This window comes from Sminthopsis crassicaudata, chromosome 3 (genome assembly GCF_048593235.1).
Source record: "Sminthopsis crassicaudata isolate SCR6 chromosome 3, ASM4859323v1, whole genome shotgun sequence".
NCBI classification, from domain to species: Eukaryota; Metazoa; Chordata; class Mammalia; order Dasyuromorphia; family Dasyuridae; genus Sminthopsis; species Sminthopsis crassicaudata.
Genome location: NC_133619.1, coordinates 59,672,613 through 59,697,187, shown reverse-complemented (window position 1 = coordinate 59,697,187; position 24,575 = coordinate 59,672,613). Strand labels below are relative to the sequence as shown.

At 35.6% G+C, this 24,575-nt stretch overlaps 1 long non-coding RNA gene across 1 annotated transcript; it reads right to left on the bottom strand.

Annotated features, from left to right (window-relative positions):
• Window positions 1–7,480: 7,480 nt before the first annotated feature.
• On the bottom strand, window positions 7,481–24,341 carry LOC141564836 (uncharacterized). The gene is made up of 3 exons (XR_012488753.1): window positions 24,184–24,341; window positions 11,760–11,912; window positions 7,481–7,558 (listed from the first exon to the last, which is right to left on the bottom strand). It is a non-coding gene; the product is annotated as an uncharacterized LOC141564836 (long non-coding RNA).
• Window positions 24,342–24,575: the final 234 nt, after the last annotated feature.

The following is a 24,575-nucleotide window of genomic DNA, read 5'->3' as shown; positions in this document are numbered from 1 at the left end:
TCAAAAAAGTCACCTTATGGATCAGCCTTTCCATTCTTTACAAAGAGTTAACAATAAAAGAATTTATAAACCCTGGAATTTTTAATTATTTGGACTATTGTTTTACATCACTATTTCCATTTGAGGATAGATTTACATAGTGTCTTTCTTTTTTATTCAGGAATTCTTAACCAATCAAGGTATAGAAGAATTTATAAAAAAATCAAACAGATAATTTCATTGCAGGAACTTGAACAGCTTTTGCACAAGCTTGATGCAGATTATCAGATTGGATTAAAAAAAGGAAAATTTCTGATTGGGGAGCCATGGGAAATATTTACATGTAAGATATCTGGTAACAGTTTGATTTTCAAAAGATAAAGGGAATTAACACAAATATGTATTCCCCAGTGGAGATATAGTCAAAAGAAAATAATTCTCAAAATCAGAATCACAAATTATTGAAGTTATAAAATATTGTACCAAATCATAGAAATAAAATTAGAAATCAAAAAAATTTAGAGGATTGGTCCAACTTTAAATCTGTGATTCTATGAAATACAAAATGGGGAAGGGAAAGAAAGTTAAGGCTTTTGATGCTAAGAGGTAGAAAGAAAACTATGGCCACAACTTCACCAGCAAAACAAATCAACACCCATAAAGATCCAACTACATTAGTTTATTCTGCATTTAAAGAACTAATACTATGTATGTCTATATTGGATATATATATAATATATTTAACATATATTGGATTATTTGCCATCTAGGGGAAAGGAGAGGGGGAAGGGAGAAAAATTGGAACACAAGGTCATGCAAGGGTCAATGTTGAAAAATTATCCTTACATATGTTTTGAAAACAAAAAGCTTCAATTTAAAAAAAAAGAACTAATACTGTACTCAAGGTAAGGTTCTGGGGAAATTTGCACTAAATCTTAGTCGTGCCCTGTTTTTAGTTACCCACCTTGAAAACCACATCCAGGTTTTAGGGAAATAGCAGAGGACAAGCAAAGGAAGAGAAGCTCTATCCTCTGAAAAAGGGACTTCAAAGTTAAATATGTTTCGTCTGGGAATAAAGAAAGGAAGGTGATTTCATTACAGTGTTTGGATACCTGCAGTAGATATACCAGCCTGAAGGATGTGACCTGTCCCATTCACTCAGTGGGAATAAGAAACTGCAGAAGGAAAGGGTTACGCTAGAAAGATTTCCTCTCAAAGATAATTATATGTTTATTCCAGTTTTAGTCTGAATGACAGTGGTATGGTCCCCCCTCCTCCCCATCTGTATTCTGAGGAGAATAATGCTTGCCACATCGTTTTAATGGGTATAACATCTGCTAAGTGCTTTGAGTTCTTCAGATGAAAGATGCCATGTGACTGCAAAGAATTATTGTTGTTATTTCAGTCTTCTGACGTCCATATTGGTATGGGTTTCCTAGTGGCATTAGGAGGACCTCTGCAGCTAATAAGACACTGTACTATGTAATGTCAGCGATACTTAAATTTTTTCATGTGATTCTGGTTACATCAGGAAAATGAGCCATCTAACCCTAGTTTATCAGTCCTCTGAGACATGAACTTCACCTTTTTAAATTCCTCACTCTTTTGGGGGTTCTAACATTTTCTAGAGAATGTTAGGGATAACAACCCATTTCTAGTGAGTATAGAATCTGCATTGTGGTCAGGGATTAAGATTATAGACACGTAAATCAAATGTCTGACTGACAACAGCCTTTGACTTTCATTGCAAAAAGTATATTTAAATTGTCCAGTCATCATAGACTCCCCTGTTAAGTTGGATTGACCTATTACTTCAGGACAGTTTCCAAATATAATTATTATACAGAAGATCTATGGGAGAAGCAGGAGACCTGGATATACCATCATTGCTCTTCTCCTCCTCCTTTAAATCTGAGCTGTCTTTCTAAAAAAAAAAAAGTCACAGTATACTTTTAAAAAGGAAGGTTCTGGGTTACCCATGGAGCATGGATCAAGGTTACAACTTTATTCTTTTAAGTGTTATTTCTGTTTATGCCTCTTTTATATGACTTTCACTATCCAGTTATTTCCAAATTATGCCTATGTATATTATTTTATATATAACATAGAGAGAGAAAGAAAGAAAGAAAATGTAATATATATTATTGACTTACTGCTCCTAAGGCCCTGGACTCTGACAAATGAGCTACTATCTTATCTTTTTTTATCCCTGAGGCAATTGGGTTGAGTGACTCGCCCAGGGTCACACAGCTTGGAAGAAATCTGAGACCAGATTTGAACTCATGTCCTTCTGACTTCAGGGCTGGTGCTCTACCCACTGCACCATCCAGCTGCCCTGCTACTATCTTATCTTGCACAGAACCAGGATATTATGTCACTTTGGGGCATCTCCAAACCATGCTGCCAAGGGCATTGCTTCTCTGCTTCTAATTTCCCTAACATCTGCTCCTAACTCCTGGCACTCTGCTTTAATTCCAGTTTTTTATTAGAGTTATTTCATCTAGTAGAAGGTAAGGTTCCTAAAAAGTAGGACTGTCTTAATTGCTTTTATTTGTGTATTTGCTTTTGTGTGTATTTTTTCAAGAATAAAGAATATTGACCTGATTTAGCACACTTCCTAAAGACAAGAAGATTGACAAGAACATATGTCTCCTGGCAATAATACCATTTTTAAGAAAAATTTTCCATGATGTGCTCTTTATAAATATTTTCTCCTTTCTATATCAGTTCTCAAGTTCCTTCTCTGGACTGGTCATGCTCCAATTTATTTCCAAAAATTCTTCTGGAAACTCGGTGAAAATACAATACAGATCCATTGATGTTGATATATAAAAAGCTCATCAAGAATTTTGGTGAAGGCACGAAAAAAAAAAAAAAAAGCTTTCTGGTTGAAATTAAACTTGCTTATCTTTAAATTTTATAGTTCTTTATAGAATTTGATAGTGATAAAATGAACATACAATAGCTATGTCTTCTAAGGAGTATGAATTGGTTATTGATTTTTACATAATTCTGATATAGGAAAAAGGAATGCATTAGTTTTCCAGTTTTTCAAACACTATTTAAGGTCAGAAGGTAAATCTATATATATCACCTTGTAATCATCTTCTTTAATATCAGGAGGAAAAAAACATTAAAAAGTGAACACTACAAGCATTCTGGTTTTTTACATGTTGTTTTCTTTTGATTCAGACCTATGATTTCATCTCTGTGGAATCTTTCTATCCGCATATAAAAACTCACCAATGGCAACTCTGTGAGTCAAGATACAGAAAACTACAGACTTACCTGAGACCACTCAGAGGTTAACTGACTTGCCCATTTTCAAACAACTAAATACCTCAAGGTCAGAATTTGAACCTTGGTCTTCCTGATTCTAAATCAAACTCACTTTCCACTGTGCTGTACTATTTCTCATTTCCTAAATGCCTATTCCCAAAAAAAGTTATCATCGAGCTTTATAATTACAGGATCTTAGATGCAGAACTGGAAGGCCATCTAGTGAAAGTTCACAATTATACAAATGAGAAAACTGAAATCCAAAGAGCTTTGATGACTTGCCCATTTTCATATAGATATAAAGTAATTAGAACCCAAGTCCTAATTCCAGTCCTTTTTCTATTATTGTCTTCTTTAGTTATTTCACCAAAAAGGTCAGACTGATTTTTTTTTGATGAATTAACAAATTCTTTCATCAAACACATGCAACCAAAGAGATCTGCCTGCATAATCACAGAGGCTAAATGGGAGTACATGACCTAATTTAGCAGTTATGTCAATAGATCTCTTCCTTTTACAAGAAAACCCATTTAATCCATTGATGTTACAAGGATTATGTCATTGAAAAGATGCCAGGCACAAAAAGACATGGATGAAACACGAGAGAATTAGAGTTGAGTTGGATAAAATCTCTCATGTGGCCTTGAGAACAGATAATACCAAATACATGTGTGTAATTCTTCCTGCAGAGAGAAAAGAAAAGAGAATATTTTTCCTTACTTAATGATTCCAAACTTCAGAATGAGAATAATTATGCATATACATTTACCTGCTTATAGTCTCACTGCTTGTTATAGTCTAGACCTAAAAATCAGGAATGAGGGGAGTGGCTAGAACAGGCTGAATATAGACATCAAGTAAAAAAATTCCAGTTCTTTTACTCAAACAGAATAATCTTATTCATCATATATATTACAATTTGTGTTGCAAATCAATCTATTTTAATTTGTGTATTTATATGTAACATCTGGAATGAAATTTTAGCCAGGATCCTCATCTTAGCACAGACTGCATAAATAAAAAACAGCAAAAGAAACTAGAAGAAATGGTATAAAATGAGCAACTAGATCATGAAAGCATCTCAAAAATCCAACTAGATTTTTGCCATTTGAATGATCGAAATGACTCTAACAATGGGTTTGGGAAAGAGCTAAATAATGGTGGTGTGTGAGTACAATTGAGTAATATTGAAATATAAAATTGATAAATATTAAGAATTCTGAAAAGTTTACTTTAGTCATCTTCATAAAGAAATTAGACCAGTATCCATGAAATCATCACATTTCATTGGGAAGATAGTTTAAAATTTACTGCTCACAATGCCATGTCACTTTAAGTACATCAAAAGGAAACAATCTTAGTGAAGAGGCAACATTGGCAGCTATTGAAAGAACTTACATTTTTCATTAATAAGATTTTGTAGTTTCTTAATTTTATAATTTAACCCTCCATTCAGAGAAGACTTTACCACTGTTTTCTATACTCAAAATATAAAAATATTTTTATTTTGTCAAACATTTCCCATATATTTTCATCTGGTTACTATTGAACTGGCCTATTAGCCCTACATTTGGTAGTTCCATAAGCCCTAAGCAGGGAGTAGAAGAGACACTTGGAACCTTTTCCTTAGGAGAAAACCCAAGACCAAACAAACAGCAGAGGCAATGGAGTTATATCCCACCTTCCATCTTCAGTGGGCCCCTCCACTTCCCTGCAGCCCATTCTCAGCACAACATCCCGCCTACTGAATCTCACCCAACATTCTCTCTCACCATCACATGGAAGTGAATTTGATCCAGTCATCCTACAAGAAGCTTTCTGTTATCTCACTTCCTTAAATAGGTCCAAGGCAGAGCCAGGACCATCAGCTACCACTTGATTCAGCTATTTCCTCCACTCCCAGGAAAGACCAAACATCTCAAGGACATCTCTTCTACAGGGCAGGAGCCACTGTCAACACTCACTTCACCCTCTTCTCTCTTCCCTGCTGACAGCTAAAATCCATCCCATCTCACAAGAGCTAAGAACAATTAAAACTCCCTTCCCTGCTTTAATTTCAAAAGTACTCTCCTTTCTTCAAAACACTGAAACCCAATAACCGGTGCCCTAAAAATCTTGGTAAGGATAAATAAAAATTTTGTACACATATAAAAGTCTAACAAATTAGTTTTATGATGAGTCTGTCTTCTGATCTTAAGTTCTGTCCAGAAATAGGAATCAATTCATAGTATATTAGAGACACAAGGGATCTAACTAAAATACCTTCATTTGTAAATTAGGAAATTAGATCAAGAAAGATCACATGGGCAGTAAATAAGGAGACATGAAATCCAGCATTTTTTCCATTGCATCATTTTAATACAGAGAAAACAAAATTCATTTATGCACTAATTGGGTTGGATAGTAATAAATGATTATTTCTGCCCCTCTCTTCCTCACTTCCTCCCTGTAGAATCCACATTAAGTCACTTAGAGAGTTCAGTAGCTGAGTCAAGGTCTTGATGTTATTTTTAGACAGGAATTGAATTTTTCAGAATCTTGAAGCAGGAATCTTTTTAAGTAAAAAATGTGCTCTTTTCTGTGCACTCAGCAGATTTTATCTCAATGAAACTGGAATAAATTCTTTCATATGAAAGACAAGAATTATTTTTTAATAGTGAAAGGAAATGTTACCCAGTGGATAGAGAGCTGGTCTTGAAATAAGAAAAATGGGAATTTACGTCTTGCTTTATACTACCACTAGCCATCCGACAGTAAATGAATCAACTTTTACCTACCAATGTCCTAGAGCAAAGCTTCTTAAATTGTGGTTCAAGGTCCATATGGGGTCATGTTACTGAATGTGAAATTATGTTTTATTATCATACCTATATATTGGTATACCTATTTTATATGCCTATATACTTGAGGTCACATAAAAATTTCTCTGGCAAAAAAAGAGTTGTGAGTGGAAAAAATGTAATTTCTAAGAATAGATGACTTAATGATCTGTATCCATAGGAGGTAGTTCCACATTATCAGTTCCTATAAAAAAAATCATAAGTTTAAGGACAAAAAAATCAAGACCTCATCATCAACATGAAGAGACTGATATATACAAATACAAATATACAAAATATTCATGCAGAGGTACAAATAGAACTCAACTAGTAAAGGTGACTCCTGGTTCCTAGCCATGTTATTGGTTACATGACCAAATTTCTTTTCCTCTTAGGGTTATGAGAATGGGATAAAATACATAATTTCTAATATCCTTTCCAGCTCTAATATTATATGGAATTATCTTATTATACAACTACTTAATCATTTGCCCAGCGAAAGTTAATCTTTATTTCTCAAGTGAAGACAAGAAAGTTGACCTAGGTTTTATAACCTATGAACTTTCCCAGAGTAACAACCAGATACTTTAAAAATTTGACTTTCAAAATCAATGATAAATATAGTTTGGTGATCCCCATTCAAAGTATTTTCAATAAAGTGTCAGTGTAATTAGTTTCAGTTATCCCATCTACAAAATGAACATAGTAATACCTTATAAGGTACAGATGTGTCCCAATTCTGTCACTTATTGACTGTGTGACCTTAGATGAGCCCTACCACTTCATTGTTCCAAGCAATTCCCTAAAATAAAAAGTTGTAGAAATGGTGCTGTCACAAATGGGAAGAAGGAATTGTCTCATCTAGGAATTCCTTATATTGATGATCCCATGATCAGTGATCAATCCCTACTTTAAGTTGTAAGTTGTAGGTACATCCTGTACTTCCCTAAGAATTCACTTTTTTTTGAGTCATGGGCCCCTTGAGTTGCTTGGTGAACAATTTGTAAGCTCAGAATGTTTTCAAATGCAGACAATAAAATACATAAGATTCCAAAGGAAATCCCTTATATTGAAATAAAGATGCAATTTTTTCTCATTCAAATTCACAGGTTCACTAAAAACAATTTCCAGAACTCATTGTGCATCTGTGGATTCCAGATTAAGAACTCTTCTCTGAAAGGTTGGAGAAGATGGCCAAAGTCACGCCCAGCATCAGATGTATTAACCCAATAATAACTAGTTTAATTAATTTTTGTTGTTTTTTGTTGATTTTCAGTTTTTAAAAAAATATTTAAATTGGAAGGGAACTCAAATGTCATAATCTAAGCTCTTCCAGAGCTGATTACAAATCTCCAGTTAAAAACAATACCTTACCTCCCAAGAAATCCATTCAGCTTGACTCTAATCATCACGAAGATTTTGTCTTATGTCAAACCTAATTGAATTCCCTGCAATCTCTGCCTTGCTTCTCCTTCTGTTCTCTGGGACCAAGCAGAAAAAAACAATCATCAATCAATCAGCTAGAAGTTTATTAAATAGTCACTCCGTGTCTGGCTCTCTATTAAAGGGTGGGAGTAGAGATAAAATTAATTTTAGGACAGGGCATACTAGCAGCTGAGGAGATCAGAAAAGTCTTCCTGTAGCCCATCAAATACTTTAAGCTATCCCTCTCATCTCTGCATCTGCATTCTCCTAAAGATCCCTTTCCAAGTTAATAACAAACCACTGATTGTGACTATTTTTTTTTAAAATCTAGCCATTCAAGTTCTGGATTCACTTGACTAAATTGTTGGTTATCCCCAATCTCTCTATTTTATCTACAAAGATAGTGTAGCAAAAGAGAATCTGTCAAACACTTTAATGAAATATGAGTAAATTATAGGATAACATTTCCTTGATCTGTCAATATATAGCAGCTGTCAAAAAAGAAAATAATGAATGAATGAAGCATTTATTAAGCACTCACCATGTTCAAAGCACTGTGCTGAGAGCTGTGAATACTAATACGTTATGACCAGAGAAAAGGAATTCCAGAGTTCATGAATATGAAAGAACACTTGTGGGTGATAGCAAAATTAAAAATATAATTTTCCCTCTGTAAAGTTGAGATGGAATAGACAAGGAGGCCATAGGAAATGAAATTCGGCAGTTATCCTTTGAAGGGTAAAATTAAATCAATAGAGTACAAGCACCTTGAAGGTTGTATGGCCAACCACTTAGCAATTTATTGATTAGCAATCAATAAATATTGATTTATTTAAGTATATAAGGTCTACTTGATAGAATGTAAGTTCTTTGAAGTCAGGGGCTGTTCCACATTTTTCAGTATATCTCCATTGTCTAGCATGCAATAAAGGCTTAATAAATGCTTGCTATTGTTGGTGGAATTATGAAATGGTCCAGACATTTTGGAGAGCTATTTGGAACTATGCCCAAAGAACTATAAAACTCTGCAGAGTTTTACTGGGTCTGTACCTCAAAGAAACCATAAAAGAGGGAAAAGGATCCACATGTGCAAAAATGTTTGTAGTAGTTCTTTTCATGGTGGCAAAGAATTGGAAAATAAATAGATATCCATTGATTGAGAAATGGCTGGAATAAGTGATGCTATATAAAAATAATGGAATATTATTGTTCTATAAAAATTATGAACAAGCTGATATTAGAAAGGTCTGGAAAGATTTACATGAACTGATGCTGAGGGAAACAAGCAGAACCAGGAATATATTGTACACAATAACAGTAACATTGTGCAATGATCAACTATGACAGACTTAGTTCTTCCCAGCAATTCAGTGATCCAAGACAATCCCAATAAACGTTGAATGGAAAATGTCATCTGCAACCAGAGAGAGAACCATGAAGAATGAATGTAAATCAACACATGCTATGTTCACTTTTTTTTTTCTTATGGTTCCCTTTTGTTCTGATTTTTCTCTTCCAACATGATTTATATAAAAGTTTTTTTTAAAAGATACATGTATAATCAAAAAAGTTGGGTTTTATGTGTAATTGGGGAAAACAAAAAATTTTAAGACAACAAAAAAAAATTAAAATAAATACTTGATAATTGATTTGAATAATTGCTTTTAGAACCTTATCCCAACAATCTTACCAGGGGTCAGTGATAACTATAAGATCAAATTTGCCTCCTTGCATTAGGGTCTCTTTTACTTTCCTGGTTATCTATACATCATACATTTATATATAGTCATTTAAAGTCGTGGGATTTCTTGGATGAATGAATAAATGAATGATAAAACATTTTAAAATTACTTATTATGTTCCAGGCACTGTTTTGCTTCATAATGCAAATACAAGAAGCAATTCAGAACTGCCCTCAAGAAGCTTATATTCTTGTGAAGAAAAGACAAAACATAAAGAGAAGCTAAAAGATACAGATCATGGTAAGATAAAGCAAAAGTTTACCTACCAAAGCTCAAGGTGGTTCCACATGCAGAGTTCAAGGTAAACGAAAAAAAATTAAGATTGAAAGATGGATTATTTCATGGGAATATTCCCAAGAATATATGGAGAATGGCAGCAGTCATTTGGGGTCAGTACATAGAGGGTATGAAGGGGTAATATGTTACCTCTGGCCACAAAACAGGTGGTAGCATAGTTCTGGCTCCTTTCTTAGATTCTGTCTTCTGTGATTTACTGGGCATCCCTTTGATATTTAGCTGGGTAGGATTATGTAGATATTTTTCTCCTTTCTTGCTTTTCAACTGGAAATCCTTATTAGATTTGCAGAACATTTATTATACTATGTTGTAAAAATGCTTGTTTTATTCCATAAATTTAAAAAATAATAAATACATTAAACAAGAAAAGATTTGCAGGACTCCAGGTAAAAGAAAGATACATATAAATATAAATAGGGGAGTGTGTGTGTGTGTGTGTGTGTGTGTGTGTGTGTGTGTGTATCTAGCATTTGCTAGGTGTACCTTTCATTCCCTTCATACTACAATTATTATCTTATTATCTTTCATAAGGACAATTAAAATAACTTCCTATTTGATCCCCTTGTATCTAGGCTTTCTTCTCCATCTCAGCCTCCACAAAACTGCCAAATTGATATCCCTAAGGTGATAATGCCATTCTTTTGCTCAAAAAAACTTAAGTAAATCCCTATTACCTCTAAAGTAAAATGCAAATTCTTCTGTTTGGGATTAAAAACCCTTCAAAATCTTGCTCTATAATTTGAGGTTACTTTCACATATTACCCCTTCATGCCCTCTAAGTGGCTTATTCCCATTCCCATTTTGTGGGACTGTTGCCTAATAAATGCCCCCACAGAAGTGTCTCTCTCACTTCCATGTTTTTGCTCAGGATCCTATTTGATTTCTCCTCCAAAATCTAGGGATTTCTAGGTCCCTTCAAGGTTCAATATTGCTGGGTAGACAATGTTCTTTTGGTTCTGCTCCTATTTACTGTGCATCTGTGTTTGTAAATCTTTCCAGGTTTTTCTGAGAGCATCCTGCTCATCATTTCTTATAACACAATACTATACCATCACTATCATATGCTAAATTTGTTCAGCCATTCCCCAATTGATGGATATCCTCTCAAACTCCAATTCTTTACCACCACTAAAAAAACTGTTGTAAATATTTTTGTACTAACACAATATTTTTGTTTGTTATCTCGTTGGGATATAAATCCAGTAGTTGTTCTTCTTGGTCAAAAATATGCCATCTTAATCTGTTTTTCACTTTCTGTAAGTGCTTCTCACTTCCAAAAATCTGCGGTTGGATCAGTAGAAGTAATGAAAATAGCCATCTCTGCCCAAAAGACCAGTTTTTTGCTTTACCCTTCTTCACCCTTAGCCATTTTTCCTCCATTTCTCCTGGTTTTAGCATTTGCCCCCAACATGAATTTCTAGAAATAGGTTGTAGTCACTTAGGCAGTTCTTGGATAACTCTCCATCATGTCTCAGAAACATACCCAGGAAGATAGGAGCATTTTCTGCAATTCTCATCAGACAGACAAATAGCCATCTCAATACCCCTCAGCAAGGAGTCACCAACCTGCTCCATCATTCTTTCATCTCTTCTTCATCATCCTTAGAGAATAAGCAGTGACTTCTTCTATAGAGGGTTCAGCTATCCCTCTTCAGGAAGAGTCTCATATCTATCACTTTGCTCCAAGTGTTCAGAGATCATTTTGTTTTTAACATTTCTCCTCCAGCTTCCTGTCCAGGTCAGAAGTTTCTTCTCACTCTCCAAAATCTTTTTTTTTTTTAGTTTGAAACTTATTAGTATTCACTTCTCCTATTAAAAAAGACTAATTATAATTGACCAAATTATCTAATTACTAACTAATTAATTTAATTGCCTGCATATTTGCTTACAAGATCATACAGGACGAGAGGAGTTCTGGGAAGGTCAGGTGTGGCAAAACATTCAGTGACAGAACTTAGAACTAGGAAAGACATTGGAGATTATTTTTTTTACACAGATGAGAAAAACCTATTTTAAAAAAAATAGAGTTCAGGCTCTAACCCAGGTCTTTCAATTACAAATGTTCTTTCCACGGTCCTATTGTCTGCTCCTGATAGAAACTCATGCTTTAGTATCTTAGCTTGGTTGTAGAAAATAAATCTAAGCACTCTAGACATATGTGTTATAAAGGGAAGAATCATGCAGAACGACTTCATGATTTTGTGCCATCCTCCCTTACCCCAGTGGTCGCTAAACTCCTTCATGTAATCCTCTGTTTCTAGATCCTTTGTTTTAATTGGTTTTTGTTCAGTCACTTTCTTTATGACTCAGTTTGGGGCTTTCTTGGCATAGACACTGAAGCAGTTGGCCATTTCCTTTTCCGGTTCATTTTCTAGATGAGACAAACAGGGTTAAGTGACTTGGCCAGGGTTGCATAGTAAGTTTATAAAACTAAATAGGAACTGAGGAAGATGTCTTCCTGATTCCATACAAAGTTCTATCCATACCACTGTCTAGATACTTGATTTCTTTTTAATTTTTTTTTATTCTAGGCAGACCAGACCTCTGCTAAGATCTGGACTGTGGGCACAAATTTTTATACACTCCCCCAAAAAAAAAAAGATACTTGATTTCTTTAGTTGATTCAGTTTCTCCTGAAAAGTAAAAATAATCAAGTCAAGCAGTAAGGATTACAAACAACAAATGAACTGCCCAATATATTTTATCCCACAGGAACACAACTGGCTGAGGAAGAGGTCAAAAGTCAATGGGATGACATTTTGGAAAGTATTTTGGAACTCTACCTCAAAAGTTACTAGACTGTTCAATATCATTACTAAGCATATACTCCAAGAAGATCAAAGAAACAGGAAAATGCCCTGAAGGTACAAAAATAAAGCAATTATTTTCGTAGTTACAAAGAATTGGAAACTAAGGAAATATCCATCAATTAGGCAATGGCTAGGCCAATTATGATACATTAATATAATTGGAAAGTATTGTGTGATATAAAAATTATGGGAGGCAACAACAGAGAAACGTGAGATTTGTACAAACAGATATAAAATGAAGTTAAGTACGTAGGCCTAAAAGAAATATTTTATAGTAATATTGTAAAAATGAACAATTTTTAAAGATTTAAGAACTTTGACTAGCACCAATGATTCCAGAGGATAATGAAGAATACTCCACCTCCTGACATAGATGTGATGAGTTCAAAATAAACAAAATAAAACCCATACTTTGGACATAGCCAACATGGAAATTTGTTTTGTTTGACTATGTATATTTATTACAAAGTGTTCTTTCTCTTTTTTCCAGTGAGGGTAGATAAAAGTGGAAGGGATAAAAAATAAATGCTTGATTACTGAAAAAAAAATGTTAAAAAAAAGCTTCAATAAGACAGTATTATAGTATTATAGTATATTTTTAAAAGATAAAAACAGTGAACCTATGAGTATCAATTCTAGTGTCTCATAGATCTTAGTTCTCATCCTGATATATGACATATTTTGGTATCCCATAGAAACCAACTAATTCCTAGAAAGAGTCCTCCATTTGAAATCAAAAGATACAAATGTGATTCTATTCCTTTTCTTAATTCCTGTAACCTTGAATAAGGAATTGAGCTGTCCAAACCTCAGTTTCTTCATATGCAAAATAAAATGGTTAGACAGGTAAATGTTAAATTCTACATCTTACGATGTTATCAACTTATGCTGAAAAGTAATGGTGGTGGTTATGGTGATGGCGGCAGTATATTCTCTCCTGTACATTATGACTCCATCAATACTTTCCCCTTTAGCTCATAAACTCCCTTCCTTATTCCAAGGATCTTCCAGTAAAGTCCTACTTTGATCTTTCAAGGTGCCATTGGTGATAAGAAATTCTCTGTTCTCAAAGCCTGCACAATGGAAGAAAAAAGCTTTGGTACAGCCTGCCCAATGGATAGTGCCCAAAAGCTGAGACAGTGATGGATTTGTAGGAGAGGGAAGAAGGGAATCAAGAGAGTTACATTCAGAAAGGCTCATTGGGATTGGTAACTGTGACAACTTGGGTACCCATCTACTAGAGTTAGTGAGGAAGGGATGGATAGGAGTGTCAAGGAACCAGGATCTTTGTCCTAGCAGGAAACAGTCATGTCAACAAAACTACAGAAGTCATTTTGCGTTTACTTCCATTTTACCCAATCCTATGATCTGTTCAAACTCAAAACCCAAGGAGGTGCCATGATGTAGTGAAAAAAGAATGAAACTGAGAGATTTGCTTTTTTTAAAAGCAATTTCATGCAAACATTAAAATATTTATCTTCAGTTTTATTAAGAACTGGATAGTTCAATGATTTCATGTGTCACCTTCCAACAAACTCCCTTTTTTGAGGCTGTACAGATATTTTTACTTTGTTGCCTTGGTACCCACAGATTCAGCATATGAGACAATTTAGTTGGTATTTGAGTAAGTTTGTGAGGGAGGGAGGGTGTTTATCACTGCATAATCTCTGTGTATGTATATTTGTAGTTTTCCTGGGACAGATATGTTTTCTTTCAATTGCATACAATTTCCATAGTTTTCTCATGCTGTGTTGTATATTTGTTGTTTGCTGCTCTCGAAATTGAAAGAAGACAGTTTCTATTTTGGCTAAATAGTTGGACAGCTTGAAAACACAAGCAGAAACATCTCCAAGAGTTTGTTGAATCCAATTAGTTATATGCAACTTGTAGTACATCTGATCCTCATTATATGCCTTTGTGTTTTCTCCACAAAATCAGTTGAAACTAAGTGACTATGACATTTGACCTACATAGTGAAGGTGTAGATTTAAATTTGCATCTCTCATTGTTCTCTCTTCTTTACATGTTAATGTGCTTCTTAGCATACATGGAGGAAGAAATTCCAATTTTTTTTAAGCTTTAAAAACACCTGTTTGGAAAAAAAGAGAGCTCAAAAACTCCCCCCCCCAGTATTTTCATGAGGCATTATATTTGTGTATGTGTGTGTGTATACATGTGTGTGTGTGAAGGGGGAATAAAAAAAGAAAATTCATGCATTATAGTAAATTTTATTCCTCCTTTTTAGGTAAGCAGTGAAACTATCATTCCTATTTTACAGATAAAGAAACTGAGGCTTTAAGAGATTTGATTTGCCCATTGTATAAATGGCAGAGCAGAGACCTATTGTGTGGTAGTAAGAATGATAGATTTGGGATCACAGAAGCTGTCTTCTAATCCCAACTCTGAATTGATACTCACTTACCAAATGATTTTGGGGGAAATTATTTAATCTCTCCAGACCAAAATTTCTTCATCTGTAAAAATAGGAAATTGAATTAGATTATCTATAAGGTCCCTCCTAGCTCTAAAACTACAATTTTACAAAAACCCGGTCTTCCCACACTAGGGCTATTGCTCTATTATACCACCCTCGTGATCAGATAATTCAGGGAAATTCAAGTTCATATATTTCTCCTTTGTCACAGTGCATTTCAACTGTTTGTTCCCTACATTTATGAAAAGATTTGTTTTTTAGTTACTCAGTTTTCTTTGAGTTAGTATTCTACATTGAAAGAATTCAAAAATATCTTTAAAATTGTGAGGAGGCAGCTAGTTGGTACAGTGGATAGAGCACCAGCCCTGAAATCAGGAGGACCCGAGTTCAAAATCTGGTCTCAGACACTTAACACTTCTTAGCTGTGTGACCCTGGGCAAGTCACTTAACCCCAGCCTCAGAAAGAAAAAAATCAAAAAACCCAAAACGATAGTCATTTACATCCACTGTTGACCAACAAGTAAAATGTAAATTCTTTGAGGGCAGTTACTGTTTTGATTTTTGCCATTATAGCTTCAGTGTCTGATACATAATAAGCACTTAATTACTCTTTGCTTATTTATATTTTGAATCTAAACTCAATTCTGGTTCTAAAAGACCCAAAGGTATAATAAAATAGGGATCCCTTTATTGGGTTTAGATGCTAAAGCCAACATGTATGATGGGTTGCATTCACTATCAGACTCAGAGCCTGGGTTTGTTTGTTTTATTTAATTGCTTTTCTTTGTTTTACAAAAGAAGTTTCTGGAGGGGAATGAGATAATAAGAAACAACTCTGTGTGTGTGTGTCCAATAAAACTTGAAAAAGAAAAATGAATTGAACTTATGGATTGTAGAAGTCTCACAGTTCCAACCTGCTGTGTCCAGCCAATAGGTCCATATACATTTAAGTATCTACTGTGTGTCAGGTATTGTGTTAAGTTCTGGAAATGCAAAGAAAAGTAAGAGACTGCAGTTATTATCAATGAGCTAGAGGATCAATAAAAACCTGAAATGGGACAGAGTAGTCATGTAGCTATGGGCTAGAATTTCCTTTCTCCTTGCTTCTAAAGTACTTTTAGAGAAGCACAGGAAAACATGGTAGAGCTTGGTCCTCTAGCTCCTGCTAGCATCCTTGGAACTACTAGCATCCTAGCATCCTGGGGTGCTAGGATGGATGGGTAAGTGCTCGAGATATCTATTCCTGACCAAAGGGTCACCTTTGCACTGGGCTGACAGTCTCCTTCCTGTCTCTAACTCTGAGACTAGCAATATCCGTACCTGGAAAGGATGCCATGATCAGCTGCTGTTATCCCTCTGACTTCCTGATCAAAATCACCTCCCTAGCCACCATTCCCCTATTGGTGCTGTCTGTTCAGATGAGAATGTAAGCTCTGTAAGGGCAAAAAAACTGTCTTGGTTTTTGTATTTATGCATTTTGTAATCACCACAGAACCTGGTATATAGGAACTGTTTTTTAAAAGCTTCTTTTTATTAATTTATTCATGTATGATGTATTTGTATATTACTATATGTGTGTGTATGTGAATTACTATGGTATTATATATTACTGAGTATATGCCCTCTGTTACTACCATTGGCAAGCAGGATCCATCACCACCTCTACAGCTCCAGGGTACCACTTTCTATATTTTTTCCCAGATCATTGCATGAAACATCCTTCACAGATTTGGGTTCATATGAAGTTTTTGGACATCTCTAACTTATACTGACAGTCCCATAACACTGTTGGCTGCTATTTTCCTCATCAGACTCCCAAAAGTCTGCTTCTACCCCTTCCAAACCCCCCAGCACCATTACCTGGCCAAGAATTTCTGAATCTTACTATAGACTCCTTTGTAGAAGCCTAGAACTTCAAGTCTTTCCCTCTGCCCTATGAATGAATCTGTACTCTTCCCACCAATTAGAGTAGGAGCACAGTTCCTGGCACCTAGTAAATATTTTTAAAATGCTTCCACACTCCTTCTTTCACACATCATAGCCCAGCCAGGGGTCTAATCTTCTAGCCCAAAGGTGTCAAAAGCCCAGGCAGCCAACAACACTTCCTCCTGAGTGCAGCTGAACCAGATTAAAATGTAATTGGGAAATAGTTAACAAAATAAATAAAAATGCAATAAAACATTGATAATATTACATTTTAAAACTAAGTCAATATGCAGCCTGCAGGGATCCTTATGTACGGATTAGCAGACCACTGTTTCTTATTTGAGTTGGACTACACTATCCAAGCAGATTCAAAGGCTCCGCTCCAGATCAGCTAATTCGATGATGTTTCCTGCTGAATTTCTCCCCTTTTTCTTGCTCATCTCTTTGCTGTTCCTCACATAAAATATTCCATCTCTTGATGTCGGCGCAAGTATGAGTCCCCTTTCCTCACTGTGACGAGATCCTTTGTCCCACGGCTCAGTGTCACTAATAACCAAAACTTCTCCCCACTAGTAACTATGTCCATCTCCACAGACCTGGGCCATTATAGGAAATGTAGTTTTTAATTGGACAAATCATACAACACACTGGGAAGCATAGGCTTGCTTTCCTATGACCCCCTATTAAATAATTATACAGTTATCTCTGTCCCATTTTTTCACTTATTTATTTTTTGGGGGGTGAGGCAATTGGGATTAAGTGACTTGCCCAGGGTCACACTGTCCCATTTTCTCCAATGGAGCAAAGTGCGGTGCAGAGAGTGTCAGGCTTGGATTCAGAAAGCCTTATCTTCCTAAATTCAAATCTGATTGCAGAGACTTACTAACCTGAGCAAATCACTTAACTCTGTCCACCTCACATTCTTATCTATAAAATAATCTGGAGAAGGAAATGGTAAACTAGTCTGGTATCTTTGCCAAGAAAACCCCAAATAGGGACATGAAGAGTCAAACATTATTGTAAGGAGTGAATAACAACAAAAGAAAATTCAGTAATTGAGATCTTTATTATAGTATCTCTCTCTTTATCTAAACATTCCCTCATGCCCAGTTACAGTTATATGTGAACAATAATTATTTCTGGAGCGAAACTTGAATATACAACCCTCTCAGCCACAAAGAGTTCACAAAGGGGGCAGCTAGGTGGCACAGTGGATAGAGCACCAGCCTTGAATTGAGGAGGACCCGAGTTCAAATTTGGTCTCAGACACTTAATACTTCCTAGCTGTGTGACCCTGGGCAAGTCACTTAACCCCAGCCTCAGGGGAAAAGAAAAAAAAAAAAAGAACAAAGAGTTCACAAGTTTTTTAATTAGATGTCATCAATAAAGTTGGAGGAACATAAAATAGACTGGGATGATCAGGCCTCAAACATGATCAATAATGATTGAGACAAAGACTTACTTCCAAACTATGGAAACATTTAACTATCCAACAAAAATTCAACCGGAAGGAAGGAAGGAAGGAAGGAAGGAAGGAAGGAAGGAAGGAAGGAAGGAAGGGAGGAAGGGAGGGAGGGAGGAAAGGAGGAAGGAAGGAAGGAAGGAAGGAAGGAAGGAAGGAAGGAAGGAAGGAAGGAAGGAAGGAAGGAAGGAAGGAAGGAAGGAAGGAAGGAAGGAAGGAAGGAAGGAAGGAAGGAAGGAAGGAAGGAAGGAAGGAAGGAAGGAAGGGAGAAAAAGAGGGAGAGAGGCAGGGAGGGAGGGAGAAAGAAAAAAAGAAAGACAGAGAGAAAAAAAACCAGAAAGAGAAAGAAAGAAACAAAGGAAAGAAGGAAGGAAGAGAGAGAGTCTACATCATGGAGCAAGGGGCATATACCACTGATGCTATGAGGTAATGCTTACAGATCCTGCAATATATTGAGTCTGATAGAATGGGAGAAACTGAATACAGGCATCCTTGTCAGATCTTTGCCTTTTCTCAATCCCCATCCTTCTAGACCTCCCTCCAGCCCTCTTCACGCTAGATTTTCCTAAGACTACTCTCTGCTGGCTGTTCCCCTACTTATTGTCCCCATGTCCTTTTTTGGGTCTTAATTCAGGTCATGTCCACGAAGAGTAGTGTCCCATAGGATTACGATGTTTTCCTCCATACTATTTCACTTGGTAATCTCATCAACTCCCATGGTTTTAATTATCATCTCATGATATCAAATCTCAAATCCACATATCCAGCCCAATATCTCTGCTGGTCCCACATCTCCAACTGTCAATTGGACATCTCAAACTAGGTGTCCTAAAGTTATCTTCAACTTAATATGTCCAAAACTGAATTTACTGTCTTCTCCCCAAAACCCTGTCTTCTTTCTATCTTCCCCTGTTAGAGTGGAAAGTATCAATATCCTCCCTTGTCACCCAGATTTGCAGTCTGTCATCTTTTAATCTTCGCTCTTGTCCATCATATACAAATTATTGCCAAGTAATACATCTCGAATGTGTTCCTTCCCTCCTCTGACACTGCCCAAAACACTGGTGAAAACCTTCATCATCTCATACTTGGACTACTGTAATAGTCTTATATATCCAAATCAGAAACTTAACTCTGAAAAGCATTAGGAAAAAAAACTTAAAGGATATTGATTCTAGCTTTAAAAAAAAAAAAAAAGTAAGAATCATCTAGAAATGCAAATGCACAGTCAAGAAAGTGAGGGCCATGGAAGCAATCAGAAGGAAGGGGGAAATGATAGATTTTCACAAAGATCAGAAAAAATTTAGTCATAGAGGGCCTGTCCTTTCTATGGCTAATTAAACTGGGCTGCCTTCCAACTTAGAGCTAGTTGGAATGGTTAAGGAACCTGGATTAAGGAGAAAGTACTCTGGTTTGGATAGAGGAACAGACAACTTTAGATGGCAATTAACCCTCACAGATTAAAATCCTATTTCATTTTAGCAAAAATGCAGTGAGAAAACCATGTGGCCTTAATTTAAAAGAAAAGGAGAAAGCCAACTGAAAAAAGGAACTGCCCGTCAAGTGCAAGAAAAAAGAAACTCGGTTTTGTTTTGTTTTGTTTTTTTAGAAAATGTGAAAAAAAGAGAAAAGATTCAAGGAATGATTTTGTGCTTTGGATATTTCTCATTCTAATAGAAGAAACCTGAAATTGTCTCATAAAACCATGAGAAACTAGCCACCAACATTCCCCTCCAAAAAAATCTCCATTGTTTCTATTTTTTGTGGCTTTAAAGAGATAGGCCCTTAAAAAAAATCAGTTATTCTAAGGAAAACTAGGCAAAATGGGAAATAGTTCGTGTTCATTCCTTCTCAGAGAGGAAGCCCAAGTTCTCATCAGAGAAAAGCTTTCATTTAAAGGGCTTCAATACTTCAATATTACCAGTGTAGGTGCATCCCATACAGGTACAGATTTCAGCTCCTCCATGAATTGGAAGTTAGAGAGAGCTAAGTGTAGTGGATCAAGTGCCAGAGTCACAAAGATCGACTCACCTTCATAAGTTCAAATCTGCCCTCGGACACTTATTAGCTGTGTGACTCTGGACCAGCCACTTAACCCCACTTGCCTCAGTTTCCTCATCTGTAAAATGTGCTGGAGAAGGAAATAGTAATGTACACCAATATCTTTGCCAAGAAAATCCAAACTAACTAAACCAGAACAGATGACTTTGAAGGTTATGGTAGAAAAACTGATTACCTTAAACCCAATCTGGCAATGAACTTCTCTGAATTGAGCCCATACCTGAAGCCTTCTACCTGCCAGAGATTGGTTCTGCTGCTATAACTTTCCAGAAATAAGGGTTACCTGCCCCTGAAAGGAGGAATCAGCACAGGGTGAGGTTATTCAAAGGACATCACTGAGGTAACAGCAGCATCCAGATGAGGAAACACAAAGGTTACTCTCTCCCTCTTTATGGTCTCAGGTATGGGGAAAAAATGTCACAGAGAGACTCACCTTCTGGTTCTTTTCTTGACCTGACTAAGTGGTTTAGATTCTTTGGACTTTCCCTACAACAGCTGGTGTGACTCTAAAGTAGTGGGGGTAGATTCCCATAATATTAATTTCTGTTTCTTTAATAATTTCTGAGCATTTCTTCTTAAAACAACCAACCTTGACATCAATAGTATGACCATAATCATTATCCCTGTTTGATAGATGAGAAATTTGAGGCCACAATTTGCAAAAAGCTTTCTTCAGGATACTTCTGGGAGATGGTTTAAAAAAATTACTATTTGCTTTTTTTCAGATAAGGAAACTGAGGCTCAGAGAAAGTGCTGCCTGTCCAAGATAAGGGTTTCACAATGTCAAAGGCAAGTTTTGAATCAGATCTTCTGACTCAGAAATTGAATGAGTTTGATGTTTCTACTCATATGCCATACTTAAAAGCCAACCCCATTAGTTCATAGTTATATAATAATAGATTTAGAGCAAGAAGGGACTTTGAGAGTCTCTTCATCTAAATTCTTCATTTTACAAATTGGGGCACTGAGGCTCAGAGACCAAATATCAGAGGCCTTTCCTGTGGAGTTACCTAGCTTCCTCAATTTATTGTCCTCCCTGTGGCTTTACTTAGAATCCCTGAAATTCTAAGGGAAGTCACATTGCACATTACCATGAAGTATCTGAGTTGAATCCTAATTTTCAAAGGACACTTGACAACCTTCCTTCCCTGACAACCATTCCCTCATCCCTATTTCCATCAGTCTCACCCTTCCTGTTTCTCTATCCCTCTCTAGCATTCCCTTCCACTGCATCCTCAGGCACATTTTTATTCTTGTTAACAAACTGTCCTTTGCAAGTCCTGCCAAATTCCTTCCATGACACAAATATGACATTGATACCTAAAGCAGAAAGAGCCAAAACAGAAAAAGAAAATTACAGATCAATCTCCCTAATGCATATTGATGCAAAAATGTTAAGTAAAATATTAGCAAAGAGATTTCAGCCACTTATCAGCAGGATAATATACTATGACCAAGTTGAATTTATACCAGGAATGCAGGGCTGGTTCAATATCAGAAAAACTGTTAGCATAATCGATCTTATCAATAACCAACAGAAATCATGATAATCTCAATAGATGCAGAAAAATCTTTTGATAAGACATATCACCCATTCCTACTAAAAACACCAGACAGCATAGGGATAAAGGAGCTTTCCTTAAAATAATAAGCCATATCTATCTAAAGCCAATAGCAAATATTATTTATAATGGAGAAAGCTTATTCCCAATAATATTAGGGTGAAACAAAGATGTCATCACTATTATTCAACATTGTACTAGAAATGTTGGCTTTAGCAATAAGAAAAGAAAAGGAAATTAAATGAATTAGAATAGGCAATGTGGAAATAAATCACTCTTTGTAAATGATATGATGATATACTTGGAGAATTCTAGAAAATCATCCAAAAACCTACTAGAAATAATTCACAGCTTTAGCAAAGTTGCAGGATATAAAGTAAAATCACACAAACCATTGGCATTTCTATATATTACTGGCAAAGCCCATCAGCAAAGAATAGAAAGAGAAATTCCATTTAAAATAACTGTAGACAAAACAAAACACTTGGGGGTCTATCTGTCAAGACAAACCCAAGAATTATATGAATACAATTACAAAATACTTTTCATACAAATAAAATCAGGTCTAAACAATTGGAAAAATATCAATTGCTCATGGCTAGCCTGAATTATATAATAAAAATGACAATTCTGCCTAAATTGATCTACTTGTTCAATGCCATACCAATCAAACTACCAAAAATTATTTTATAGAACAAGGAAAAATAATTACAAAATTCATCTGAAAGAACAAAAGGCCAAAAATATCAAAGGAATTAATGAAAAAAGGATAGTGGCTTAGCAGTACCAAACCTGAAATTATATTATAAAGCAGCAGTCATCAAAACCATTTGGTACTGATAGAGTGGTGGATCAATGGAACAGATTATACATGACTCAATAATCAAGGCCTATAGTAATCTAGTAGTTGAAAAACCTCCAAACTCCAGCTTCTAGAATAAGAATTCACTATTTAACAAAAATTGTTGGGAAAATTGGAAAATAATATGTCAGAAACTAGGATAGATAGACCTACACTTCATACCCTATACCAAAAAGAGGTCAAAATGGGTACATGATTTGCATAAAGGATGATATCATAAGCAAATTAGGAGAGCAAGGGATAATTTACCTATCAGATATCCGGAGAAGGGACAAATTTAGGATCAAAGAACTAGAGGACGTTATGAAAGGCAAAATGTACAACTTTGTTTACATTAAATTTTTTTAAATTGCACAAACAAAACCAACAGAAACAAGATAAAAAGGGCTACAAAGCTGGGGTGGGGAATCTTTATAGCCACTGTTTCTGATAAAAGTCTCATTTCTAAAATATATAAAGAATTGTGTCAAATTTATAAGAATACAAGTCATTCTCCACTTGATTAATGGTCAAAAGATATGAGTTTTCGGTTTTCAGATGATGAAATTAAAGCCATCTATAGTCATATGAAAAAATGCTCTAAATCACTATTGATTAGAGAAAGGCAAATTAAAACAACTCTGAGGTACCACCTCACACACAGTATCACCTCACACACACCTTTCAGTTTGGCTAAGATGACAGGAACAGATAATGATAAAAGTTGGAGAGGATGTGGGAAAACTGGGGCAGTAATGCATTGTTGGTGGAGTTGTGAAATGATCCAAACATTCTGAAGAACAATTAGAATTATATCCAAAGGGCTATAAAGTGCATACTCTGACTCAATAGTACCATTACTGGGTCTATATCCCAAGGAAATTATAAAGGAAGGAAAAGGACCCTCATAGGCAAAAATGTTTGTAGCAGCTCTTTTTGTGGGAGCAAATAATTGGAAAATGAATAGATGTCCATCAAATGGGGAATAGCTGGACAAGTTGTCACACATGAAGGTAATGGAATATTATTGTTCTATAAGAAAATAAGCTAATTTTAGAAAGGCCTGGAAAGATTTACATGAATTGATGCTGAGAGAAACAAGCAGAACCAGGAATATATTGTACACAATAACAGCAACAATATACAATGACCAACTGTGAAAGACTTGGTTCTTCTCAGAAGTTCAGTGATCCAAAGCAATCTCAATAGATTTGGGACAGAAAATACCATCTGCATCCAGAAAAAGAAATATGAAGACTAGATGCAAATCAATATATGCTATATTCAATTCTTTTTTCTGTTTTTTTAATCTCTCCCATGGTTTTCCCATTTCTGATTTTTCTCTCCCAACATAATTCATAAAACAATGTGTATTAAAAATAAAATTTAAAAATAAAAATAATGTCCTTCATACTAGACCTGTGATTTCACCCTGAATATAACCTGTTCTATATTTTGTATTTAACTTTCTACGTCCATGTCATTTCCCCCTAATAAAATGTAAGCTCTTTAAAGTCAGAAACCATCTGTTTTTGTCCCCCAGTACCTGACACAGAGTAATGCAGATGCAGCTGAGTTGGCAGTCTCTCAGATCAATCCCTCAAAGTTACCCAATGGCAGATCTGAGATTTGAAGCAAGGTCTGCAGACTCCAAATCCAATAGTCTTCCTCCTCCACTGTGCTTTCTCCCTAAATCTCACCTGTATTTGCAGAATGAATAGTGAAAGACTAGCCAGGTTGGTCACCTTTATTGCGATTTTTGATAAAGCCCTGTCTGAGTCAGACAGACAACTGTTGTCGAGACATGTTGAGGCTCCTAGCTCTGAGATCCATGACCATGATTGCATGCATTATTCTTTAGCGTCTCACTGAATGAATCATGGGTTAATTCACCCTGAAACCCATAAAGATTTCATGTGAATTCCTTTTTTTTGTATG